The sequence below is a fragment of the Stenella coeruleoalba genome (assembly GCF_951394435.1).
Source record: "Stenella coeruleoalba genome assembly, chromosome: 3".
Lineage (NCBI taxonomy): Eukaryota > Metazoa > Chordata > Mammalia > Artiodactyla > Delphinidae > Stenella > Stenella coeruleoalba.
The window spans coordinates 54,716,272-54,742,286 of NC_137148.1; the positions used below are offsets into that span (position 1 = coordinate 54,716,272).

General features: G+C 40.5%; 1 long non-coding RNA gene across 3 annotated transcripts in view; it reads right to left on the reverse strand.

The window, feature by feature from the left end:
- The window catches only part of LOC307184593, a 417,717-nt gene that overhangs the window by 260,896 nt on the left and 130,806 nt on the right, over positions 1–26,015 (reverse strand). For all 3 annotated transcript variants that reach the window (XR_013827760.1, XR_013827761.1, XR_013827762.1), the window contains exon 3: positions 24,468–24,525. This is a non-coding gene — a long non-coding RNA (uncharacterized lncRNA). The remainder of the gene's footprint in view (positions 1–24,467; positions 24,526–26,015) is intronic.

Sequence of the window (26,015 nt, forward strand, 5' to 3'; positions counted from 1 at the left end):
ACAGAAAGGGATTCTATACAGGGAATTTAGTGATTATAAAATTGTTAAAAGGGCTGGAAGAGTAGGCTCTAGACTGACCTCTCAAGAACAGTCCTCAGCCTCTGCATAATCTGTCATAGAAACTGCTGTATTAGGAAGGTGCTATATCCCTACTGACTGCAGAACTATTCCAGGCCCCAATGCAATTAAAACAGCTGCTGCAGAGCCACAGAATCAGAAAGCCGCCCTTTGTTGCTACACATCGTAGCCAAAGCTACAACTGCTTGCTCCAGAGTCACACCACGGCCACCACAGTCCATGCCAACAAAATGACGCTTGGTCCCCTCAAAATGGAGACCCTGTGAACCACAAAATTGGTGCCTTGCACTTTGTTCCTGGAAACAAAATCATTTCTAGGATCCAAGCTCCAAGAAAGTTTGGGAAATGTGAATTTCAGTTCTGCAGTCTCAGATAGGAAAAGAGAGTTTGAATGGATGTTAAACTACCCAATCCATAGTAACTATCACACCATTTTGGAAGGAATTCAAGGAATGCCTCTGGGGGAGGTGGCATTTAAGCTAAGACCATGTAGAGAACTGAGGAAGAAACTTTCCAGGCATAGGAAAAAAAACAAACAAACAAGGGTAACAACTCCAGGAATAGTGATTGAGGGCAATAAAGAACCTGGAGGCGTTAGGAGAAGCAGGGCTTAGGAGATCATAGTAAGGACTTGGATTTTATTCAGAGTACTGGAAAACCATAGAGAGTTTTATGAAGGGGATCAGCATACCCTGATTTGTATTTTTAAAAGAAAATTCTGAAAGAATGAAATAATGCCATTTGCAGCAACATGGATGGACCTAGAGATCATCATACTAAATGAAGTAAGTCAGACAGAGAAAGACAAATACTATATGATATCACTTATATGTGGAATCTAAAATATGACACAAATGAACTTATCTACGAAACCGAAACAGACTCACAGACACAGAGAACAGACTTGTGGTTGCCAAGGGGGCGGGGTAGGGGATGGGGAGGGATGGATTGGGAATCTGGGATTAGCAGATGCAAACTATTATATATGGAATGGATAAACAACAAGGTCCTACCGTATAGCACAGGGAGCTATATTCGATAACCTGTGATAAACCATAATGGAAAAGAATATGAAAAAGAAGACATATATGTATAACTGAATCACTCTGCTGTACACCAGAAACTAACACAACACTGTAAATGAACTATATCCAATTAAATATATATATATATATATTTTTAAAGGGGGAATTCCCTGGCAGTCCAGTGGTTAGGACACTGCACTTTCATTGCAGAGGGCCCAAGTTCGATCCCTGGTCAGGAACTAAGATCCCACAGCTGTGCCGCACTGCCAAAAAAATACAAAAGGAAGGAAGGAAGGAAGGGAGGGAGGGGAGGGGAGGGGAGGGGAGGGGAGGGGAGGGGAGAGGAGAGGAGAGGAGAGGAGAAGAGAGGAGAGGAGAGGAGAGGAGAGGAGAGAAAAGGAAAGGAAAGGAAAGGAAAAGAAATATGGGCTCAAGGTGGAAAATGGATTGTAGATAAGCAAGAATTGAGCCAAGGAAACAAGACAGAACATTCTTGAGGATTAGAGATGATGGCGGTTGGGGTGAGGACACTGACCACAGAGATGAAGTTGACACATTCGATGTGTATTTTGTAGGGAGAACCACAGGAATTCAGAAGGAAATAGATGTGAGGAATAACAAAAAAGGAAGCATTAGGGATTGTTCCTATGTTTCTAATCTAAACAAAGCGTGGATAATATTACATTTACTGGGTTGAAGAACAATGGGGAGGACATTCAATGAGTCTCCAACTTACCAAAACACCAAGTCCTTGATGTTAAAAAAAAAAAAATCAGTCATGTAGACAGGCTGGAAGTGGACTCAACCAGAAAGCCTCACGTTTTGCTAATCTCATTCTTCAGCAAACTCAAGAGTATTCTTATGGTTCTGGTGTAGTGGGTCTTAAACTCTGGGTATGAAATATTCTGACACAGGTGGGATCCACATTCAGACTGGGATAAAGGTTTGCCTGGTAAAAGAAATGTGGAGCAGTGCAGAATAGTTTGAAGAGTTGGCATCTAATAGCCGTGAGAAACAAAACTCATAAAGTATAAAGTCATTTGAAGGTGAGAGGCTGAGCTCTGAAAAGCCACATGAATTTTGGACTGTGGCAATTCGAAGCCCCATGTTTCCACGTTGGCACAGCAAAATAATCCTCAGCTCACCTACTTTCACATCTCTCTCCTCCTCACCTCTCTCTATTCACTTCCACCATCACAACACTTGCTAGAATTAGAAGAAAATGCTTCCTGGGATTTATGAACCAACAGTTCAATGATAAAATGATGCCAAAAGCAAAAATGTAGATTATTATCTCTTTATAAACAGAAGTACTATTAGTAATCAGCCTGGGAGTCACCTAGAAGAACGAACTCAAAAGCCACTGCTCTAGACTACACTATCATCTCTTTGACAAATAAATAAAGCAACAAGAATTTAAAAGTCTAAGCAAGAGACAGAAAGGGAGGCCATGCCTGTGCCGTGCCTCTCTTTAGCAATCAGAGCTCTTAGAATAGCTCTGTTGCTGGAGCAGAAGCAAATAATCCTTTGCTCTCCCTAAGCATTAAATCTTCCACATGTCTTTAGCACTCTCCATGGGCATACTGGTGCCAAAGCAGAAAAAGATTTAATTTCATGTTGCTAGGTTCTCACTTTTCTGTGGTTAATAAAGAGGCAGGTGCAGTCAGCTAGGCTGTTAAAAAAAAAAAAAAAAAAAAGGAGAGAGTGAAGATTGTTTATCTGACCAACTTCAAATCTTGCTAAACCACAGTATAAGACAACTCATAACTTGTTCCCAGCTCCCGTATCTCAATCGCTTTCAAGGGAAGAGCTTCTGAAGGTATTTCACACTTACAAATGAAATTATTTTACCAACATAGGGCACTCTGAGCTCTGCATATAGGAATTTTTGAGCCCTTCTCCCACCCCTCTCGATATAAAAGATGTAAGTATGTAATATACTAAGCCCAAGAGTAAAGTTGCTAGCTGTTAAACTGATGAGTTGTGGGTTTTGAAGATGCATACCCAGTGTTCTCAAGAGTTAAAGCTGAAGTCAGAGCGATCTATCCCCTGATAAAGGGAAGTTGGTCTGTACAAAAAGGAAGATTGATTCTTCTAAAGGATGGTGTTTAATAAAATAATTGGTTAGTAACTAACCGGTTGACTGAATTTGGCCAGTTTCCTTGTATTGGAGCCATCAATTTGGGCTCAGTTTCCATCTTCAGTCCAATCTCTGGCTGTGTTGGGATTTTTGTTAAGTGCTTACACCGAAGGGTAGGGAAGAGAAAGCAGAAGGGGCATGAGCCACTGTTTGTCATTTTGTCACCTAATAGGAAAATGTATTCATGTGTAACTTTTCTTTAGAATCTCTTGGTTCTGAGCAGATGGTAGATATTTACTTAATACATGTCTCTTGAATATGTCAATGAATCATGGTACCCATCTGGTGTAGGCAAATTCTACACTGGGGATTGTGGTTGCCTCTGTAACATACATTCCACTTGCCTCTTATGGAGAAAAAGCAATGATGTCTGAGGGAATGACCTCATTTAAAGAGACAGGCCTGGCTGCCTGTGAGGAATCTCAACCCACTTTCCAGAGATTGGCTAAGAAATGGTCTTGTGACCCTTGATTCTGGCCAGTGAGAAGGAAAGGAGGTTTCCAGGAATGTTCTTCTTTGTTTTTGAGGGAGAGCAATAGGAAGCTGGTTTTCTCTCCCTCACTGTATGTGAATAAGGAGGCTTCTAGCCCCAAATGCTGCTGGCAGCCACTTTGCGAACACAAGGAAAACCAACCCAAGAATGAAGCCAAATTTTAAGACACAGTAAAGAGATGGAGAGAACCTGACCCTCTGATGACACTTTTTGAGTTACCGAATCAATCAAACATAAAGCCCCCTCTATTTCCAAACTGCCTTCTATAAGATCTAATAAATAGCCTTGCTGTTTAAGCCCATTTGAGTTTGGAAATCTGTTACTTGCAAATGTATTCAAATGATGTGAAGACTGACACCATTTGCAAAAAGAGATTTTTTTAAAGTATTATTTCAAATACCCAGCTTACCTCTCTTTGAAATAGATAATCAATAATTAACTTTTGTATTACGTAAATGTCCCTAACAGTTCCTTCTCACTACAAAGCTGATTTTAAGAATTGAAAGTCTACAAAGGCAATAGGAAATCGGGGCTGATAGCATTTAGCTCCTCCAGAAATTATGCTCTCATTCATGTAAGTGTTTTACAGCAAATCTTATACTTCAAGTGCAGTTTTTGGTTCTTACAATTTGGCGATATTTAGATGTCTTCTTTTATACTTTATTTATTCTTGGGAATCTCATACCAAAATCAATACAGAAGTAACTTAAGGCATGTTGTAAAATGGGGAGGAAAGCCACACCCAGCCATGTCCACCTGCTCTGTAATTAATTACCCCTTCTTCCACACATCCGGTGAAACACCCATTCTCTGAGTATCGGGTATGAAAGTGACTGTCCATCACAGGATAGCATAGCCTCTAAGAGCATGAACTCAGATCTTGACTCTGCTAGTTATTAGCTGTGTGCTTTTGAGTGAAATACTTAATCTCTATAAACCTCCATTTATCTTCTGTAAATGAAGATAATAATTGTATTTAGTTCATACCACTATGATGTGGATTATATAAGATAATGGGTGTGAAGCACTGAGCACAGTGCCTGGCACGTAGAAAGTGCTCTAGAAACGTCATTAATATTCAGTTTGTGGTGCAAGTGATCAATGGATCTTACCTGCAGGGGAGATGTGGGCATTTTAAAAATGCAGCTTAATAAACCAAATTATTATCTAACAGAGGGGTTTAGGAGAGAGCTGCCTGGGGAGAACAGGCAGAGTGGGATATTCCTCTCCTTCTTAACACTGATCTCCTATCTCCCCACATGGAATTAGTCTGGATTCCTCTTCCCTCCTCCATCATCATAACACTTAAGAATTAACTCTGGGCTTCCCTGGTGGCGCAGTGGTTGAGAGTCCGCCTGCCAATGCAGGGGACACGGGTTTGTGCCCCGGTCCGGGAAGATCCCACATGTCGCGGAGCGGCTGGGCCTGTGAGCCATGGCCGCTGAGCCTGCGCGTCCGGAGCCTGTGCTCCGCAACGGGAGAGGCCCCAACAGTGAGAGGCCCGTGTATCGCAAAAAAAAAAAAGAATTAACTCTGATTCCTTCACATGGAGCTCAGTGAAATAAAACGATGTAACACAGCAGGATGATAATATCATAGATTGTTATAAATACACTCAATATTGTGTTTTTTAAAAAATCTAGAATATAGAGAATGAATAAACAAAGGAATTAAAAACTAATATAGCCTGCTGATAGTGGCTCATTTACAAGAAAATCAAGAAACTGCTTGAAGGGTTAGGTAAACAGAGTACTGGCAGGGTTCAAGGGGATCTACCTACACCAGCTGAGGGTAACCTTGAGCAAATCACAGGATCCCACTAGACGTGAATATCCTCATCTATCAAATGAAGGGCTTGGACGTGAACCAGCATTTTACACCATGTGCTTCCTACAGCCTGGTCAGGGACTGGCAGGGGTATGAGTGAGAGGGGAGGGATGGAGAGGGAGAAGCAGGAGCACAAAGGACCATTCTTTGGGGTCCCCTCATTTTCTCTAACCAGAGCAGTTTCACGGTCACCTGCTTTATATACTCTGTTGCAAGAAAACATTTGAACACGCACACACAAAAGATTAACTCCGCAGTCTCTAAAGTCCCTTCCAGCACTGACTTGCCAAGGTTTCCCTCCTCATGGCTGTGATCGCCAACCTTCCCAGCACAGCCCAATCTTTCCATTTCCACTGAACAGACAGGGGATGTTGTCAGCTGTGCTGCCTCCATGCTCCTTCCCTAACAGGAAGGCCTGGAATGTCACAGCTTCACAGCTTCTTTGACCAGGACACCTAGAGCAACAAGCCCACAAGAGATGTGAGGATGCAGGGGGTGACATGAATGGTAGGAAGCCTGATCCTGACAGCAGAGACAGAGAGACCTTGGACTAGGTCCTGTACAAGTTGCTAAATCTCCTTCAAAGCTCCTGATCTCTGAGGTTTTCCCTGAACCAACATTCTTTTCCCCCTCCCATCTTCAAAGTCCCCAGAGAAGACAGACTAAAGAGATCCCATCTGATTACTCTCAGTACACTTGATTTTTTGGGGATCATCTAACTATCCTCTTTCAGGGTTCCTGTAGAGTCTGAGATAGAGTTTATCAGGCTAAATTCCATGAAAGTTGGGCTTCACTGGTCAGAAACAAAGATTTATAACTCTAATTTTAATCAAATCACAATAATAGATTTTCCTTAGACAATCCATTTATTTAAACTTCTTAATTTTTTCCTTAAATTCTGTAGTGCAAACATACCAAAAAGTAGAAAATAAAACAATGAACATTCATGTACTCACCACTCAGTTTTGTCAAAGCTTAAAATTTTGCCTTATAATTTTAGAGCTTTAGAGTTTTTAAGGGGAAAAAAAATATTGCAGATAGGATGAAGGCCCCCTCCTCAATCCCATTCTTCTCCTTCTCACACTCCCCTCTACAAAAGGAATTACCATCTTTAATTTGGTGTTTTTCACTTTCATTCATATTTTCATAATATTTCATAAAATATTATAAAATATATGTAATATATGTATAATATGTGTAATGCATGTAATATGGAACATTAACTATACGCAATGTATGTAACATGTAACATTACATGTATGTAATCTGTGCAGTTACATTGAACTACATACATATAATGTGTGTATATTCAAAAAGAATATATAGCATTATACTGTAAATATTCTGCAACTTGGTTTTGGGTTTGGTGTTTTTTTGGTTCAAGATTTTACTTTTAAGTTTCATCCACATTGAGACATGTGATTCTAGATCACTTTAACTTCAGTATAATATGTCTTTGTATGAAGATACTTCAACTTATCCATTCACCAGTGAATGGAAGTTAAAGCTGTTTCCAATTTCCATCCATTACAAATAATACTAAATTGAGCGTTCTTATCCACATGTGAAAAAAATTTCCCTAGCATAGCAGAGGATTGCTGGGGTGAAAATTAAGTTCACTCCAAATTTTATTTGATGTTCTAAATTGCTTTCCAAAGTGGTTGTTCCAATGTACACTCCCACTTTACACCCCCGCTAGTGGAGTATGAATATTTTCTTGCGCCACATCCTCACCAACACTTGGAACTGGCAAATTTCTCAGTTTTTGTAAAACCGATGGATGTGAAAAAGTATTTCATTATGGTTCTCATGAATTTTTCCCAGGTCACTGAGGAAAGTGAACAGCATTTCAAAAGCATATTGGCCATTCATGGTTCATCTTCTCTGAATTGCCTGTTCTTATCCTTCACCTATTGATACGTTGACTTGTCTTTTCCTTATTGCTTTTTGGGGAGTTCTTTAAGTATTCCAGATATTATTTCTCTATCAGTTACATATATTGCAAATATCTTCTCTCATGTCATGACTTGTCATTTATTTAAGTTGTCTTTGCTGTACAAAACTTTTGAAGGCGTCAAAGTCATCAGTATTTTCCTTTATGATATGTGGTTTTCAGGACAAGGCTCAAATAAGACGTGTTTGAGAAGTCTTTTCCTACCTCAAAGTCATAAAGATTTCTGTATATTTTCTTGTGAAACTTTTAAAGTTTTACAATTCATACACATTCAATCTACTTGGAATCAAATTTTTATACATGGACTAAAACAGTTATAATTTTATCTTTTCCTATGGAAATAATCAGTTGTCTTAACACCATTTTTTAAAAATCTGTTTTCCCACTAATTTACAAAGCTACTACAATCATGTATTAAGTATTTATTCAAACAAGGGTAAAATCTTTATTAGATTGTGCTAGTCTATATTCCAAAGCACTAACTTCCTATTTTGATTATTTTAATTTTTAATAAATCTGGTTATCCAGTAAGGCAAGTCCTCTTGCCTTGTTCTGACTTTAAATTTGTTTTGGCTATTCTTGGCCCTTTGTTTTTTCATATTTTAGAATAAAAATCAATTTTAGAATAATATTGTCAAATTTTTAAAAGCTATTGGGATTTTGAATTTTATATTAATTTGAGCATTAACATCTTCAAAATACTGAATCTTGCCATTCATAAACATGATATATCTATTTAAGTCTACTTTAATGTCTTTCAATAAAGTTACCGTTTTTTCTTAAGACGTCGTAAAAGTTGGTTAGATTTATTTCCAGACACCTTAGAATTTTTGTTATTCTTTTAAAAGGTGTCATTATATTTTCTAACTCTGAAAATTCCCTACATCTGTGGCCAGTGTTTAGGGATCTTCGTAGTGAATGCTGTGATGTGCCACTTAGATCTCCCTTTAAGACTGAAGGGCTTAGTTGCCTTCAGTGGGAAGTGCTACTGGCAAACACCCCACAGCTGGTGGTCCTCTCTAGAAAGTGCCTTACCTAAGGTCACGTCTCTTTTCTGTGGAATCCCCATGCAAAGACTGATTGTCAGGGAATAAGAACTCATCCCCCTCTTATCAGCTGGGACATTCCAGTTCTACAGCTTTCCTACCAAGGTCTTCATTGAGACTACATCCCAGCTCATCTTCTCCTCGATTCAGTCCTGCTTCTTTCTCGTCCTGTCCACAGGTATCTACCTCAAGAGCATGCTTCCTGCAGGTTAATCTCTGTCTCAGAGTCTGCTTCCTGGGGAACCCAACCTGAAACAGGCCATGAAAGCAGATGCTAAAGTGGGATTTGGGAATTGGGTCATCCTCTGCATGACTGACGATGAGGACCCATCACTGGCAAAAGGTAGAGATGTAGTTGTTAAAACTTCCATCAGTGGTAAACTGAGAGGGTATTCTGGTGAAAGAGAGTGCACAAGAGAATGTAATTTATCAGGCATTTGAGATATAAGGGGCAAATAATAACAAGAATAGTGGAAATGGGTGGCTATAGCTAAGAGTCATTAATCCTCTGAAAAAGAGAGACAAACAGAAATTGTCAGTTAAAAACTAAATGTGAAAGCCAAAGGATTTTCATAGCATCATATACATCAAGTGGCTCTCACATCATGCAGCCTGAGGGAAGAATGAAGAAATGCTAAGGACCAGGCCTAGGACTTACTCACAAGGGAAGCAGAGCTCCAAAGAAGATGAAGCTCTCAGTTCATGCGGTCGGCTATGTAAGTTCAGAGCCTGGGCTGGGAAAGAGTGAATCCTGTCACAGGAATGAGGACGCCTGGGTTTATGAAACTCTGTAATCTCCTGGCACCCTCTGAACTTGCAGAAGTGGCCTACCCCTCCCTGTTCAGGTCTAGTTCTTTCCCCCTCACTTGTACATATTGAAGAGGCCTCTCTCCTGCAGGACATCATGCATCCCCCTTGGGACCTTCCCCCCCCCTCCCCTCCTGGCAACAAGGACAATAACTAAGGTTAACCCAGTCCAGGACATGCTGATCCTGATTAAGAAGAAAAGAGAACAAAAAGGAGCTACAGGACCTAGAAAACATGTCCCAGCGAGAGCCAAGAGAGTATGCACTGGACTGGATCCTGAGGACGCTGGCTCAAGGGAAGCAGAAGATAAAGTTGAAGGGAGTGTTTAGGGCACTGTGACAGGACATGGGATTTAACAGGGGTCCAGTTAAGGACCTGGGAGATTGTGCAAACACCCTGCTAGGACGGCTCCCAGAAGCATGAAAAAGTGATGCCCCAGGGGTTCGCAAACTACAGTCTGCTGGCCAAATCCAGCCTGTGCCTTATTTTTGTACAGCCCGCAAGCTAAGAATGTCTTTTCCGTTTTTAAAGGGTTATAAAAAATAAACAAAGATATGCAAACAAGGCTGTTTGTGGCCCACAAAGCCTAAAATATTTACTTTCTGACCCTTTATAGAAAAAGTTTGTTTCACCCTAGCCCTCACTAAGTGAAGGGAGAATGCCAAGGAAGAAAGCAGAAGAAATACTCAGATAAGTAGGCCTACAAGAGTGGACTTACAGGGTCAAACTGAAAAATCCATAGGATGACGATGCTCCACGGGAGGGCCCAAACAATAAAGAATGTGCTGGTGAGAGGGGCACCGGCCTCCCTAAGCTCAGTGGTGGCTCCCATCTGCAGGCCAGGAATGACAGTCAGAGGCCCTTACAGATCCTGGCTCACTGAGAGCAATGATGACACTAGGACCCTGAAATAACAGAGGCCAGATGGCAGCACTTAATTGTTAGAAGCCGAGGAGATGCAATTATCATAATGAGTGGCAGGTTCAGAGAGGCAGGGGTATTAACTCTGATTACCAGGAGAAGGTAGGGTTGCTGTTTCATAATGTAGGCAGGGAAGAATATATTTGGCATTTAAGTGACGCACCTGGGTGCCTCTTGGTAGTTTCTTGCTCAGTTTTGATGGTCCCTGGACAGTTGCAGCAACCTTGGCTTAAGAAGGGCATCAGTGACCAGGGTATCAGACCTCTCAGCAATGAGGATCTGGGTCACCCACCAGGTAAGCCACTGAGACTAGTACAGGTGCTAGCTAAGAGGGGGGAGGGGGACGGATCTGGCACGCCAAGTAAAGCAGGGCTCGATGAGTATCGTATGTGGCCCCAAGAGCAGCTACAACAAGGGGAGCTATAGTTCATCCCACTCATCTTCCTCTTACAAGTGTCCCCCAAGGAAAAGGCTCCCACAGGAATCCTGGAGATGGCTCCCAGAACTTAGGTGAATAAGTAGATCCCAGTGCCACCCACATCCCCTTCAGGACTAAAGAATTTATCCCCTGAGGTGCAGGAAGTAATGCCAACAGTTAGACCTCCTCTCTCAGCCCTCTTCAAGAAGTGTCTTGGTGGGAAGCAGCAGGCAAGCCCAGAGCCACTCCCCTTCCCGCAGCACCCCACCCCTCAAAAGTGGTCAACTTGGGGATGGAAAGGCAGGGCTTCCTCATCCCAACTTGGGACGATTCTGCAGGGACTTGCCCGCTTCAGATCTTCCCATGGGGTTGTCTGGGCCCTCCTTTAGGACCGCATTGCAGCTCAACTTCTCCCTTTGCACAGTCACACCCTTTCTTTCCATAGGTGTTGATATCAAGAGCACAACCTAACAACCTCTCTGCAGGCTAATCTCTGCTCAGAGCCAGCTTCCCTGAAGCTCAACTGCCAAAACTCTTTTATCCAACCCTTGAATTACTTGACAGCTTCTCTTGGATATGTAAGTACACTGTCTAATAAACAAGAAAAACTGTTCACCTGAAACTAACACAACACTGTTAATCAACTCTACTCCAATACAAAAATTTAAAAAAGAAAGAAAAATAAAGGCAAACACTTATAAAACATAAATTTAAAAAAGAGAAAGGTTTTTCTTCCTTTCCAGTCTTTACAGCTTCCATTTCTTTTTCTTGTCTGCCATCACGGACCAGAATCTCCAGTACATTGATAAATAGATACTGTGACGACAAGCATTCTTGTCTTATCCCCCTCTGAAGGTAATATCATAGTGTATAATATTTACTCTAAAATTTTGGTAGGTATGCTTTATCAAATGCTTCTTTTCCATTTTACTAAAAATCTGTTGTCATGAAAATATATTGAATTTTCAAGTGCCTTTTCTGCTTCAATTTAAATGATTATATTTCTTCTTTAGTTAATGTTACATTAAAAGGGGTTCTATTGTTAAACCTTCTTTACATTAGTACTTAGTAAGCCCTACTTGGTTTACACACACACACAGGCGCACACAAATACGCATATATAAAACTCATAAAGATACAGTTGGATACTGACTTGTAAATATTTTATTTATGATTTTTGGTCCTATGTGTATTAGTGATTATTGGCCTCCAAACTTCCTTTTTCATGTTGACTTTCTGTTTTTAGTACTGATCAAACTTTGATTTTCTATCAAAGTTACACTAGTTTCATAAAATGGCATTCACTCTTTTTATTATCTGGAACATGTGTATAAGATTGGATGTTTGATAGAACACACCTGTAAATGAGAAGTTTGGAATGTTTGTGTGTGTATCCTCATGCACATGTATATGTGTAGATTTTTTTCAAAAAACTGAATTTTGTTAATGACTACAACTACTTGTCTGTTTCTTCTTGAGTCAGTTTTGGTAAATTTCTATTTTTCTATGAAACAGTCTACTTCATCAAAGTTTTAAACTTTATGGGTATTTGGTTAGCCACAGTATACTCTTTTTATTTTTTAATATCTACTAAATCTTACCATGTTTCCTTATTCATTCCTAAAAAATTTTATTTGTGCTTTCCCTCTTTCCTGCCCAGGTTATGAACAAATTGAGAAATCCAATAAAGGAGTAACTTTATTACTGATAAAGTTTAGGTGGGAGGTTGTATCTTAATATGAGAGCCAGAATTTGACTGACTGACTGACTGACTGACTGACTAAGCAGAATACCCTGAAAGGGCTGCCCGGGTAAAGTCTATGACACGAGGGAGCAGAGGGAAACATATGCTTGCTCCAGATGCATTTGCCCGGAAAGAAGGGCAGAGCTGAGGTCAGTAAGCTCAGCTTATTCCTCTCAAATGTACTAATTAGGTAAATCATCCTACCTTCCTAGGGACAGAATGCATAAAGGAGAACAAGGTCAGTTCTTAGATTTTGTTGAACTTTCCTAGTTTTTAGCATTCGATTTTTTTTTCTTAACATCTTTATTGGAGTATAATTGCTTTACAATGGTGTGTTAGTTTCTGCTTTATAACAAAGTGAATCAGCTATACATATACATATATCCCCATATCTCCTCCCTCTTGTGTCTCCCTTCCACCCTCCCTATCCCATCCCTCTAGGTGGTCACAAAGCACAGAGCTGATCTCCCTGTGCTATGCGGCTGCTTCCCACTAGCTATCTATTTTACATTTGGTAATATATATAAGTCCATAGCATTCGATTTTATTAGTTTATGTTCCCCGTCTCATATTTTCCTTCCTTTTAATTCTTGTGAGTTATTCTGTTCTGTTACTAGATTCTTAATTCATTAAATCCTGATTTTCTTCACTTACAATGGAAGCAGTTAAGGCTGCCAATTACACTCTAAGTAGCATTTTAGCTCTATCACACTACTTTTATCTGTGACATTTTCATTATTGTTTAATTATAAATTTTGTCTCCATTGTTATTCATTATTTATCTAGTAATAAAGTTATTTTTAATTTCCAAAAATATTGGGGTTTTAAAATTTCTACCTATTGTTTTCTCATTTAATCCCACTGTGGTCAGAGAACTTGTTGTATATATGATTTTTTGGTATTTACCGTATTTACCAAGACTTTCTCTGTAAAGGTACATGAGTTTTTTTTAAATGCCCCATGAGTCCTTGAAAAGAATTTGTATTTTCCTAGCATACTGTTTCCTTTTTCCTTATTTAAGGATCATCTTTACCTCTAAGAGATAAACACTACTTTGTATGATTTTAATTTAGCTATATCAGCTTTCTGGTTTTTAAAATTTATTTTATTATTTATTTATTGGCTGCGTTGGGTCTTTGTTGCTGTGCACAGGCTTTCTCTAGTTGTGGCGAGTGGGGGCTACTCTTTATTGCGGTGCATGGGTTTCTCATTGCAGTGGCTTTCTTGTTGCGGAGCATGGGCTCCAGGCACATGGGCTTCAGTAGTTGCGGCGGGCAGGATCTAGAGCATGCAGGCTTCAGTAGTTGTGGCACTTGGGCTCAGCAGTTGTGGCTTGTGGGCTCTAGAGCACAAGCTCAGTAGCTGCAGGGCATGGGCTTAGTTGTTCTGCGGCATGTGGGATCTCCCCAGACCAGGGTTCGAACCCGTGTCCCCTGAATTGGCAGGTGGATTCTTAACCACAGCACCACCAGGGAAGTCCCTATAAGCTTTCTTTTGATTAAAATATGACTGGTGTATCTTTTGTCATGGTTTCACTTTTAACTTTGGGGTCTCTATGTAATAGATATGTCTCTGTCTTTTGTTTTGCTTTTCTTTTCAATTCAATATGATAACCCTGATCTTTTAACAGGAGAGTTAGTCCATTTACATTTGTTGTAACTACAGACTTTTCTTTTTTTTTTGCGGTATGCGGGCCTCTCACTGCTGTGGCCTCTCCCATTGCGGAGCACAGGCTCCGGATGCGCAGGCTCAGCGGCCATGGCTCACGGGCCCAGCCACTCTGCGGCATGTGGGATCCTCCCGGACCGGGGCATGAATCCGTGTCCCCTGCATCGGCAGGCAGACTCTCAACCACTGCACCACCAGGGAAGCCCCACTACCGACATATTTGAATAGATTACTACCATTTTATTTTGTGTTTCCTATTTACTCTAAGTTATATTTATCTCCTATTTTGGGTTCTAATGCATTAAATGAATTTTCTTTATTTTTTTTTGCCCCTTCTCTCCTTGTTTGGAAGTTATATATTTTTTCTTCTTCTTCTTCTTTTTTTTTTTTTAGTGGTTATTCTGAAGTTTTAATGTGCATACCTACCTTAACAAAGTTTATGTTTAATCTATATCACTATCTTCCTCCTAAACAATACAAGAACTTAGAATACTTTAAATCCAATCAGTGCCTTCCTGTCTGGCGTATTACTTGTGTACAGCTTTTAATTTTCCTTCTCTTTTTACCTCTAAATCATGCCATTGTTGACATTGTTATTTTGTAGAGTCAATACTAATTTAGATTTATCTCATGTTTACTAACTTATGTGTTCATCATTCCTTCTTGCTTCTCACTCTTCATTTCTGAATTTAATATGTTACTGAATAATTTGATGTTCAGCCAAATGATCATTCAAAAATGGGGGTGTAATTACAAAATTTTATCTTTACCCTTTAGCCAATTAGTTCCCTTTGGAAGAATATATTCTGAGGATTACCAGAGTGAGGAGGGGAACACTATTTAGGGAATCACGTTGGGTGAATAGGAGGATTAGGAAAGAGGGAAAGAAAGAGGGCATTTTATCCACCAGGGCTAAAAAAGGAGTAAGATTCTTATAATCCACTTGTTTTCTACAGTGTCCTGAGCATTAGCAAGATACTGCTTGAAAAACAAGAAAATAGTTTCCATGGACCTATGCCTGTTGGAAATATTATTCTTCTTTTTGCTCTTGAAAAGTCTGTTGTCAGTTCTTATAAATAATATACTGTTTCTTTTTTACTGTTTTTAAGACTTCCTCTTTGTCTTTTGAGTTCTTAGATTTCATTTCAGTAAGTCTAGTGTATTTTGGCTGCTCCGGGTCTTAGTTGCGGCATGTGGGACCTTTAGGTGCAGCATGAAGGCTCTTATTTGCAGCATGCATGTGGGATCTAGTTGCCCAACCAGGGATTGAACCCAGGCCCCCTCCATTGGGAGTATGGAGTCTTACCCTGGACTACCAGGGAAGTCCCAACTCTGGAAAATTCTTAGTCATTATCTCTTCAAGAATTGCTTTTCCCCTCACATGTAAAAGAATGAAATTAGAACACTCCCTAACACCATACACAAAAATAAACTCAAAATGGATTAAAGATCTAAATATAAGACCAGACACTATAAAACTCTTAGAGGAAAACATACGAAGAACACTCTTTGACACAAATCACAGCAAGATCTTTTTTGACCCATCTCCTAGAGTAATGGAAATAAAAACAAAAATAAACAAATGGGACCTAATGAAACAAAAGCTTTTGCACAGCAAAGGAAGCTATAAACAGGACAAAAAGACAACCCTCAGAATGGGAGAAAAATATTTGCAAACGAATCAATAGACAAAGGATTAATCTCCAAAATATATAAACAGCTCATGCAGCTCAATATTAAGAAAACAAATAACCCAATCAAAACATGGGCAGAAGACCTAAATAGACATTTCTTCTAAGAAGACATACAGATGGCCAAGAAGCACATGAAAAGCTGCTCAACATCACTAATTATTAGAGAAATGCACATCAAAACTACAATGAGGTATCACCTCACACTGGTCAGAATGGCCATCAGCAGAAAATCTACAAACAACAAATGCTGGAGAGGGTGTGGAGAAAAGGAAACCCTCTTGCACTATTGGTGGGAATGTAAATTGATACAGCCACTATGGAGAACAGTATGGAGGTTCCTTAAAAAACTAAAAGTAGAACTACCATATGACCCAGCAATCTCACTACTGGGCATATACCCAGAGAAAACCATATTTCAAAAAGATGCATGCACCCCAGTGTTCACTGCAGCACTATTTTCAATAGCCAGGTCATGGAAGCAACCTAAATGCCCAATGACAGAGGAATGGATAAGGAAGATGTGGTACATATATACAATGGAATATTACTCAGTCATAAAAAGGAATGAAATTGGGTCATTTGTAGAGACGTGGATGGATCTAGAGACTGTCATACAGAGTGAAGTAAGTCAGAAAGAGAAAAACAAATATCATATATTAATACATATGTTGAATCTAGAAAAATGGTACAGATGAACCACTTTGCAAGGCAGAAATAGAGACACAGACGTAGAGAACAAACATATGGACACCAAGGGGGGAAAGCGGGGGTGGGAGTGGGATGAACTGGAGATTGGGATTGACATATATACATTAATATGTATAAAACAGATAACTAATAAGGACCTGCTGTATTAAAAAAATCAAATAAAATTCAAAAAAAAGAATTACTTTTCCCCTACTTCCTTTATTCTTTCCTTCAGGACCTCTGATTAACATATATAAACCTTTTAATTCTGTTCTACATGTATTTTCACCTGTTTTATATATTTCCCATCACTTTATCTCTCAGTGCTAGTTTCCAGGTAATTTTATTAGATCTACTTTCCATTTACTAATCCTCACTTCAACTGCATTCAGTTACATTCCCTTCTGGAAGTTCTAGTAAGTTCTTTCAAATTTGCCTTTTCTTTTTTTAAAATTATTTTTTATAATAGTTTGTTCTTTTCTCATATTTTAAATTCCCTATTATGTGTCTTTAATTACTTAAAACATTAGTTTCATAGCTTCTACCCAATAACTCCACTATCTAAAATTATTGGAAACTATCTAATTCTAATGTGTTTTTAAAAATCTACTAATGTACATTCATGGTAGCTTGTCTTCTTGTGTATTTTACAACTATATATCATGAGCTCATGTTCAGCAGGTATTTATCTGTGGGAATCCAGAGAGACCCGGATTAAGGGTTCATCCCACTATATCTGTTTTGTGTTTGCTTCTGCAGGAACCCCAGGGAATAGCTTTCTTGCAAACATTTCTCAGCTTGGGAGTTTCCCAAATAATGTAGACAGAACAAAATCATATGTCAAACACACACAGGTCCATAGAAAATCTTTTTTCTTGTCTTTCACACAGTTTCTTGCTAATGCTCAGGACACTGTAGAAAACAACTGGATTATAAGAATCGTGTTCCTTTTTTACCCATGGTGAATAAAATGCCTTCTTTCTTACTCCTTTCTTAATCCTCGTATGCACTCAAAATGACTCCCTAAATAGTGGTTTCTCTCTCTCTCTTTCTCTCTCTCTCTCTCTCTCTCTCATAATCCTCTGAATATATCAAAGGAAACTAATTGGCTAAAGCAGAATTTCCAAGAAGAGCAGGCCCAGAGCCCACTTTATAAGCATTAGTTTTATCAGCTTCAAGGTAAACATCTACTAGAATATTAATGGGAAACGTCAACAGGAAAAGGAAAAAGAGAGAGGGGAAATAGAGGGAAGAAGAGAATTGATATTTTTTGGCCACTGACATTACATCAATTTTCAAAACCACATTTTGTGGCAGATGGTCTCTCTCCATTTGCAGATGAGACCCAAGGCTACACAGCCAGAACAGGGGCTAACCCATGTCTCCCTGACTCCCTTCCTCAGAAGGAAAGTCCACGAGCCTGAAAAGTCAGCTGATGGTAAACATTAGAAATATAGCCTCAAGTAAAGGGAACCTCAAGGCAGGTAAAGGCTCTAAGTGGATCATGGAGGCTGCTCTTTTTATAAACTCTACATTAGCCAATTAATTCCCTCAAGATATACTGCCCCATTTCAGAGTTTTCCTTTTTTTTTTTTTTTTTTTTTGCGGTACACGGGCCTCTCACTGTTGTGGCCTCTCCCGTTCCGGAGCACAGGCTCCGGACGCACAGGCTCAGCGGCCATGGCTCACGGCCCTAGCCGCTCCGCGGCATGTGGGATCCTCCCGGACCAGGGCACGAACCCGTGTCCCCTACATCGGCAGGCGGACTCTCAACCACTGCGCCACCAGGGAAGCCCCCAGATTTTCACTTTTGATCCTCTCCAATCATACCTTCCCATCTCCCAGGTTTCCAATAGCAATCATGCTGATTCTCTAGGCTGGAAGGCCCAGACCACAGATGGAGACCAAGGAACAACTGGAGTGAAAGGCATTCCCAACCCTCCCAATGTCAATATCTGTGGCATTCCCCTTTGGAGACAGCTTACTTCCCTTGAAAGCCAGATATACCTGTGACATACATAAGGTTGCAAGGCAATGCATTTCTAGAATTCCGGCCTTCTGATGCTCCAGGACATTTTTAAAAATCGTATGGTCATCAAAAAGCTTCACTCCCAGCTGTGTGGAAAGTGACTCTGCAGCTCTCACTTAATTTTGGTTGCATTACCTCATTCTATACATCATTCATGATGAGCAAGGCACCACGGGGCTCCCTTAACGAACTCCTGTCGTCCTTGACACAGCTCTAATTTATCTGGCCATTGACTTCATAAATGCTGTAAATCCTTTAGCTGACAAAGGTGGTGCAGAAGTTTCAATGCAGTGGGTTCTCTCGTCGTCGTCACAACAAGCAAAAGAAGCCAAGGCAAATAGGAACACTGACCTTCTATCATGTTCTTGTCCTTCTCGAGTGACCCACCATCACTCTGGCAGCTGGGATGGAAAGGGTGAGAGAGAGGGGATTTTCAAACTTGTCTTTGGATGGGCTATTTATGTCTTCCAACCTGGCACTTTTCCTTGAACTCAAAGGGAAGACAGACTGGAGTATGACTCCTCCACCCCACGTAAATGAATACATTTACATTTCGTTGGAAAAGAGCTAGGAGCATCCCTGTGCCTCGTGGGCCCATCCAGGTCTCTTGCATGTCAAGGCAGAAACTCAGGAGCACGTGGCCTCAGGCCTAAAAGTCAGGCACACCCAGCCATGTCCCAGGGGAATAGTTCCTGTACAGTTTTTGTCTCGCTTATAGACACAGCTCTTGCCCTGGTCTTCCTTATCAGGGCTTCATAATTTTCCTAAGAGGAGATAAGATGGAAGCAGACAATTTATTCTGGTCCTGCTAAAGGAGTTGCAGCATTTGGGGCTGGAGTCTGTAGGATTTTAGAACTGAATGCCAGTCGGCTCCAGGATTCAAACACAATTAGATAAAAGAGCCTTTTCAGCCAAGGCTTAGGCTCATTCCAACCTTCTGTACCCTCTCCCCCAACCATAAAACACTTAGAACTGAGGGGCTGCAAGATGCTGAATCATCAGAGAGAGATTAGATCATATCCATGCACTGTGTGCAGACATAAAAGCAAACGTAAACATTTAAGAAAGGATTTCAACATCAAGGATTAAAGCAAAGGGGGTTTTATGTTTAACTAGGAGTTAAGCATAAATTCTATTTCCCCAGAATTCCATTAGTAAAGGTTTTGCTTCTGAAGCGTTTGGGGGCACTGTGCAATCTTTGCTTGAGACTTTGGGCCACAGTAGGATAAACAAGCAAAACACAAAGATACCAAAATTGACTGGAATTTCTCCCAAAATATGCAATGCACTTTGAAAACCAAAGGAAGAGACTAGCAAAAAGATACATATTGCTGTTTTAAGCCAAACCTTGCGTAAGAAAAAGGGAGCCAGAAAGGAAGCTCACTCAACAAAGATCATCTCTGAGTTCCCTTCTCGCAGAAGCCAGCTAATCTGGTAATCGAAAGCATTTTCCATCTACCCATGGGTCCTGTTGAGCTCCTTAATTCTTGTGTTATGTAAACCCTAAAACCAATTGCTAGAAGAATGTATCAAGGAAAGTTTCAAAGTCCTCTTAAGGTTAATTTCCCTCAAGAAATTCCTGGCTTTTCTTCTTTTGGTGCCTCTCTGTCCCTCTACTTAATTGCTTCTGTCTTCCTCCAGCCTAACCCCAATTTGATCTTTCTTACCAAGGTCTGCCCCAAGACTGGCAGAGCAGACAGAAAAGCTCTTTAAGAATATAGAGTTTACTATTAATAGCAGTGACACAGGCCTTGAAAAGCAAGGCAGTCAAGTAAGGGAATCTGTCAGCCTGGATTAGCTTTCCAGCACCTGGGAGGTAGGACTTATTTATAAATAAAAATAGACAGCAAAAATGTCTGGCCCGTTATAGGCCCCCAGTGTCTGAGAAGGCCTGTATGGATCCAAGTCCAGAGGCTTTTCCCAGCTGTCCTCCAAACCTAGCAGCAAACTTTTGTTTTTGAAACTGGAATTAACAAAAAGAAGGCTTGTTTCAGTCCAAATCAAAATCCCTGCTAGTACAGTCAGTCTTCCATGGACTTTCGAACACTTAACCAGATCCCCAGTCCTGTAACAGGAACCACATATGTCACAGCATCCTTTAGGATTCATCTATCAAACTTATTGATGGGTTCTTGTCCAGAATGTGGTCCTTGCCTTCTACTTCTCTCTCTGGGCCTCCCTGCATTCTCCATGAAGGACCATGATTCCTCCATGTGAAGTCTAAGCCCCTTACTTCTTAACCTTCATAGAATTCCTTTTCTCACCACAGAACAGATTGTAAGACTCAAATCAAAATCTTTTGAAAGAAGCCTACATTTCGGAGGAGCATTTTGAGGTTACTCTGCTAAGGCTGTGGGTTCCAGAAGCTGCATTCAGACACTTTTTTGCCAAATTTAGAGTTCAGGTGACCCCAGGTATAATTCACGTTGATCAAGCAATGAAAGTACAATTGTGCTGCAATGGTCTCTGATCCAGAGAAGCTTATGGTACCACTGCACTAAAAATCTGCTTTCAAATATCTAAAATAATGGAGGCCTCACACATACACACACACACACTGAAATGCCTTTGGAAATGGTAGCCCTCTTGCGTAAGCTAATACAATTGGCCACAGCATTTTCTTATGCTGTTCAGTCCTTCAATTCCCATCTCTTATCTTCTAATTTTAACATCTCCTACTGCAATAATTCTTGCCTTCTAGGGCGTCATGAATTGGTAGACATTACCAACCCCCCATCAGCTACCCATATTTAGTTCCTTTAATCTTTCCTCTGATCAGATTCCCCAAGTCCTCCTCCCCTCCAACTATTCCTTCTCCTTGCCCTTCTCCAAATTCCCTAGGGTTCTATGCCCCTAAACTGAGCTTTATAAAATCAAAGTGATATTCCAGATGCTCGTTCACCGAGAAGCCAAGAGACCAGCTGTCACCTCTGGTCTCTGTTACTCCGTGACTCAGGGTACGTGTCCCAGAATAGGTCTGGCCTTTCGTGCTGCCTTCTCTCATTGCAGTCTGGCTGCTCGGGGGCTGGGCACCATCACCCCAGCTCCCCTTTGGCATTACTGCTTTCCAGGTTTCTTCTCCCCATCAGGGGTACATGTTTCAGACTATTTTCCTTCAAACTTGCATAGATCACTGGTCAGCACTCCCAGAAAAGATATGTCTTTATCATCATCCTGGTTTGGAAATAAGCCCCAAATTTCTGTAAACATTTTTACCCAAAACAAAACAAAACAAAATAACACAACACCAAAACCAAAAACAAACAAACTCTGTACGATTTCCCACGCTGGAAGGAGAAAGCAAGAAGGAACATTATCTATGATTTTAGGCTCTTAACTTCAAACAAGATTCTGGAGAAAGTAACAGAACATCCCAGGCAGGATCTGCCTCAGAAAGGATTTGATGGGCTTGTGAAGGGTGACTGAGCACCACGCCTGGAACCATAGGGAGGACATTTTCCCCTGCTATCGTCAATTCCCCTGGGGCTACGTGGACCTGCCATAGGCTTCTCTGTGGTGCTTTGTTGCCTGGGAACCCTGCTTTCTTCTCCCTGCCTCCCCCAGGATCTGCCCTCCTCGCCTTTCTGGAAACTCAACTATGGCAGGTGGCAGGAAGGGTGTCCATGGGAATCGAGGGTCCCCACCCTCCTCCAGGAAGGGGCAGGTGCCCACGCTGTGCCCTGGGGAAGTGCCCTGGGAGGGCTCATTTCAGGAACTCCCAGGCCCACAGCACTAATCCCTACAGCTTCAGGGAAAAGAACATTCCTATTTTAAGAGGGCCTGGGTAACGTTGTGCTCACCCAGGTCTGAGTCACTCCTCCTCTTTAGGGTTTGTGAAAGAAATCTAGTTCTCAGCCTTTAGCTCTGCATGCTTTATTTTCTTCAGCCTCAACGATCAACTGGTTTACCATAAAATGTAAAAGGAGCTAGCAAAGCAAGGGTAACCGGGGAAGCTATGGTGTCTGGAATTGTAATAGCAGAGGCACAGCTAAGAGTTACGTGAGATCTAAAAATAAGCCACTAACCATATCCTACCTCCTCTAACACACACAGACAGGTACGTAGAAGAGAAAACCACCAACAGTGCAAAAGAATCGATAAAGAACACTGTGATGAACCACAAGCCACCCTGTGATCCAAAGAAGTAGCCCTACCCCCACAGTGAACAGTCTTTTAAGCAATGAGGATATTCGTTGTAAGCTAATTCACTATCGTACTTGAGAGTATAGAACCACCGGGGTTTTCACACCAGCCATTGCAGTAATTAGAAAGGAATCACATCAACGGCATTTGCTATCCTTTGTGTAAACCATTGCAAGTAAGTTTGAATTCTTGCACAGTTTGCCTGCAAAAAACATGTACTTCTTCCTTATTAGCAAGTTACTGTTTAATCAACTTTGTGCTTTAATATTAACATAATAACAGTTCATACTTATTGTACATTTACACAATAACTCATTACTAATTCACTTAATCCTTGTAACAGCCATGGGAAGTGCCCCTTTTTATACACGAGGAAACAGAAGCTTAAAGAACTCAAGTCACTTGACCAAAACCACACCGTTCAGAAGTGTTACAGTTTAGATTTCAATGTAGATCTTCCTAGGTGCTCACCTTGAGAACTTAATCACATTTCTACACTGTTCTTTACAAAACCAGATTCTGAGTCCTAAGACTGTCAAACTTTATTTTAATGGCGAATTCTCAATCCCCCAGCTAGTCAAGCTGATTTTTTCACACATTTTAAATGACATCAGTTAAAACCCAGCTTGTACTCTACTCTCAGGCTTCCAGACTGAATATCACATTTGGGATTTGGCTTAGCAGTATAAGTACCTGGTTCAGGGAACCACAAGCTCCTCTTTATGTTTTTTCCCTTGAGAAGAATAGTGGCCAGATCTCAATGGAATGATCCTGGTCCCAGGTTATAAGCTCCTAATTCTTTTTTTTTTTTTTTTGTAATTTATAAACATTTATTCTCTCAATTTATGTGCTTCTCACAGACTAAAAAGAAACTATTCGCTGACTTTCACTGGTCCATGAACCACACTTTGAGTAGCACTGATTTATTCTATTACCTTCACACACCTTTATCCACAGGGTAAAGATAAGCTCCCAATCCTCTAGGACTACCTTGGTTTCTGTGTTGGTTTGCTTGGCCTGCCATTACAAAACACCACCGACTAGGTGGTTTAAACAATAGAAATATATTTTCTCACTATTCTGGAGGCTAGAAGTCCTAGATCAAGATGTTGGCAAGATTGGTTTCTTCTCAGACTACTCTCCTTGGCCTGTAGGTAGCTGTCTTCTTCCCTGTGTCCTCACATCATCTTCCTTCTGTACCTGTCTGTGTCCTAATTTCCTCTTCTTATAAGGATTACAGTCATATTGGATGAGAGCCCATTCACATGACATCATTTTACCTTAATTATGTCTTTAAAGACCCATCTCCAAATACATTCTGAGATACTGGGGGTTAGAATTTCAACATATGAATTTGGAGAGGGGAGGACATCACTCAGCCTGTAACAGTATCCTAACAACTTCCTTTTACAAAGTTGTCTATGGTACATATACAAATGCCTTTGACCCTGACAACCACTACTTTCTCTAAACGCGTTTGTGTGCATTTAGACAAGTGTATGATATAGACAAGTTTTTCTGTGACCAAACCATAGTTCTTATTCAAACACTGTTACCAGCAACATCAACCATATTATAGTTTTCAACTTAGAAGACATCATTTGATCTCATTGGTTCCCAAAAAAAGTGTAGAAAATGTTTTTACCAATTATGAATTGCCTGTTAGTAAAACCAAATTCTAGATTTTTAAAAATTTATTGAAACCAATAATGTCTTCTTAAATTATTACTGTTATATACCTGGCATTTAAAACTGCACAACCTCTAATCAAGATAGAGCCCAGCATAACTTACCCTGGGCCCTCGGCATACGTCACAATTCCTGGTCATCCCATGGGAAGATTCAAGTGACCTGAAGAGGCAATTCAGATGTGTATAGTTGCATCAGTCTAAAGGCTGTCATTATGGGGTGCCTACCAGTTTCACATATCGTGCCATTATGCTAGGTGTGTTATGTGCATTAAACCATGTATCCCCTCAATATCCCTGTAAGAAAGATATTGTCTCTGCTTTGCCAGTGAGCAACTGGAACATCAGAGAGATTAAGTAGATTATCCAAAGTCACACAGCTCACAAATTGTCCAGATAAGTCTTATACGTGAACCTAGTCCCGTCTGACACCAGAAAGTTTGTTTTTTTTTCCCCACCACATGTTGCTTCTTTGACTTCTTCAGACAGGCAACAGTATACTCTCAGAGGCTCAGAACTTTTCCTGGGCCATAGAAATATCCAATCTAGTTCCATCAACTGTTAGTTTTGATAAATAAAATAACAACCGCATCTTAGTTTCTAAGTCAGAGCTGCAAAATAAATCATAGGGTATTCATCATCAGAAACAAAATCTACATCTGTCTTTGGGTGGTGATGAATGTTAAGGTTATGTAAAACAACAATGGTGTACTTATTTATCATCAAAAAAGTAAGTTATATTGAGTAAACCTAATTAGTAATCACCAGCTACCTTGTAACATCTCCAGGACTGCAGTCTTGTGTTCCTACGAAACACGTATTTCATTGTTTAATTTTGTCTGTTGGGTGCCCTGGCTTCCGAAGCAAGATTGTAAATGTGTGGAAGGCAAGCACCCTTTCTTTTCCTTCTTTGTATTATCTTGCGGTGCTAAGTATAGTGTCTTGCACAGAGCGATGCTCACTAATAAATAACCATCAGCTTTCAAGTCTTTACAAAATGACCACCAAGAGAAGCCCATTGGAAGACTTGGTGATGAATCTCACAACTGTGCAACAGGGTGTCTAAGAAATCCCTACAACCAGATGTGTTGAGCCAGGTTCTCAGCTCTGTGAGGTCAAATGTGTCCTCTCCAGGCCTTGATTTATAACTCCAAATGCCTGAGGGATGGCTACTGGTGCTGGTGAGGTATGTTTTTGTCATGATTGTGTAATTCAATTTGTTTATGTATAGTAGGAGGTAAAAGAAACTTTAGCAGGCCCTACTTGGGGGCCCCAAAGGCAATCCTAAATAGAGCAGGATTCTGTTTGGCCTCTCATCAACGTGCCTACGGGTGGCCAGTTGAAGCATCCAGTCAGTCCAAGGCTACCAGTATAACTAGAAGTATCTTCCTCCATCCTTCTGTTGCTCAGTTGTCTTCTATCTCAGCAGGGCCCCATTCTCCTGGCTGAAAAGTAGACTACTGAGTTATACCAACAGGCAAAAGCAGGGTAGTTATAACTAGAGCTTTACTCTAAAAACTAAAGAACTAGTCACATCACACTTCTTTACCTAGAAGTAAAAAATTAACAATAACTCAAAGGAACATGTAAGCACTCCCAGTACTTAAAATTGAGCCCCAGGGCCCCTTGGCAAATATAACAAAAACCCTGATG